Source organism: Rhinatrema bivittatum, chromosome 9 (assembly GCF_901001135.1).
Source record: "Rhinatrema bivittatum chromosome 9, aRhiBiv1.1, whole genome shotgun sequence".
NCBI classification, from domain to species: domain Eukaryota; kingdom Metazoa; phylum Chordata; class Amphibia; order Gymnophiona; family Rhinatrematidae; genus Rhinatrema; species Rhinatrema bivittatum.
The window spans coordinates 77,533,625-77,536,077 of NC_042623.1; the positions used below are offsets into that span (position 1 = coordinate 77,533,625).

Genomic DNA, 2,453 nt, shown 5'->3' on the forward strand with positions numbered 1-2,453 from the left:
AGCTGCCTGACCCTCACTCCTGACTTCCCCCATGTCCCAGCTAGTGAATGGTGTGTGGGTGAGGGGGGGGGGGGAGGATGGTGAAGTCTGAGACAGCTCCCTCCCTGCATTACTAGTGAGAGGCTGGCTTCACAGACAGGGGGGAGCTGCCTGACCCTCACTCCTGACTTCCCCCATGTCCCAGCTAGTGAATGGTGTGTGGGTGAGGGGGGGGGGAGGATGGTGAAGTCTGAGACAGCTCCCTCCCTGCATTACTAGTGAGAGGCTGGCTTCACAGACAGGGGGGAGCTGCCTGACCCTCTCTCCTGACTTCCCCCATGTCCCAGCTAGTGAATGGTGTGTGGGTGAGGGGGGGGGGGAGGATGGTGAAGTCTGAGACAGCTCCCTCCCTGCATTACTAGTGAGAGGCTGGCTTCACAGACAGCGGGGAGCTGCCTGACCCTCACTCCTGACTTCCCCCATGTCCCAGCTAGTGAATGGTGTGTGGGTGAGGGGGGGGGGGGGGGATGGTGAAGTCTGAGACAGCTCCCTCCCTGCATTACTAGTGAGAGGCTGGCTTCACAGACAGGGGGGAGCTGCCTGACCCTCACTCCTGACTTCCCCCATGTCCCAGCTAGTGAATGGTGTGTGGGTGAGGGGGGGGGGGTGGGGAGAGGATGGTGAAGTCTGAGACAGCTCCCTCCCTGCATTACTAGTGAGAGGCTGGCTTCACAGACAGGGGTGAGCTCAGCTGCCTGACCCTCACTCCTCCGGGGTATTGTGATCTTCCTGCACACAGTGCCCTATCCCTGATACCAGGAGTGTTGTGATCTTCCTGCACACAGTTCCCTAACCCTGACTCCTCCCCTCCACCATGTCCCAGCCAGTGAATAGTGTGTGGGTGAGTGGTGGGGGGGGGGGGAGGGGAGGGAGGGATGGAAAGGGAGAGACAGCCCCTGCATTCAGGGGCTGTCTCTCCCTTCCCATCCCTCCCAGGGAGTGGGGCTGTCTCTCCCTTCCCATCCCTCACAGGGAGTGGGGCTGCTTGCCCCTTCACCTCCCCCCACCCCCTCCCCTTCCCCTTCTCTCTCCCATATACCAGCAGTGGGGGATGTGAAGGGTGGGATACTTCAGCCCTTTGCATTCTGAGCTTCTGAACTTACTTTTTTCATCTTCTTTTTTATTTTCTCATTGTAGATGGATTGTGATAGGGAGTCAGCCCAACCGTCCTCCTCAAAGGCAGATCGTGATGCTAGGTCCAGGAAGCCACGGTTCACACAGGCAGATGTGGACCTCCTAGCCTGGCTACTCCTCCTGGATGAGGAGCATCTCTACACCCCCTCAGGCAGCAGGCCTAACCTTCAAAGGGAGTCTGCAGCCTGGGTGGCTCTCCAGGAGGAGTTCTGCCGGAGAGCCTCTTACCCACGTGAGATCGAAGATCTCAAGAAGAAAGGTGAGAGATAATGTTAGTGGTGTATTATATTTATTTATATTTATTTATCATTTCGAAATGATGGGATTTGTATTTGGGAATTTTGAATGCCACATTAAAAGATAGCTAAGTATTTTTTTATTACAAAATTTTATATATTGCATAAAAAAATAACCTAGTAGGGCATGTTGTGTTTGTAATTAATTTATTAATCAATTAATGTTATTCTATTTCCTTTCTACCTCTAATTCTCAGGTCGGCATCTGAGACTTCACGAGGGTGATTGGCTTGAGGAGGTCCGCCTGACTTTAGCGCGTCCTTCGCCTGGTAGGTTGTTTGAGAATACTACACAAGTACACAAATATTATTCAATTAATTGTAATGGAATTTGTGTTTAATATTGTTTGTGTCAGTTCCAATTCCTTTTTTTTTAATTTTAACTGTTGTTCTCTGAAATTTGATCTGTGTCTTCGTACAGAACCACACACCAGCAGGGACGAGGCGGGGCTTCCTGGGCCCAGTGGCTGTCAGCAGAGGAGGACGGAGGGAACCGTCACTGGTGGGCCAGGTATTATATTATTAGATATTAGATAATTGAGCCCTGACCATTGACCAACATGCTGCAAATGTGAATGGGGGATGAATGTGAGACTGAGGGAAGGGGGTATTAGTCACTGTGAGAGGGGAGGGAGGCAGTGGGAGGAAGAGGATGAGTGAGGAAGAAGAACTGTAGAAGAGTGCCATGTTAAAAAATGAACTGAAAAACATTTTTTTTTAATGTAGCACGTGTGTACGGGCTTAATGGCTTGTATTTTGGGCCACAGGGCCAGTACGTATGTTGTAGTACTAGTAGTAGTAGTTTGTCTAGTATCTGTCTGAGGCAGAAAATCAAAATTATTGTTTGTGATCAGTCAGTTATATAGGGTGGGATAGATGTATGTTATGTTATATATTTATATAATATTATCTCTAATTATCTAGAATGATATCCCTCCACTCTCCCTCTCCGAGGTTGTAGACTATAAACTCATTTTTCCAAAAC

General features: G+C 50.0%; 1 long non-coding RNA gene across 1 annotated transcript; it reads left to right on the forward strand.

Annotated features, from left to right (window-relative positions):
- The first annotated feature begins 1,405 nt into the window (after positions 1-1,405).
- On the forward strand, positions 1,406-1,926 carry LOC115098749. The gene is made up of 3 exons (XR_003858603.1): positions 1,406-1,432; positions 1,667-1,738; positions 1,890-1,926. It is a non-coding gene; the product is annotated as an uncharacterized LOC115098749 (long non-coding RNA).
- The last annotated feature ends 527 nt before the right edge of the window (positions 1,927-2,453 follow it).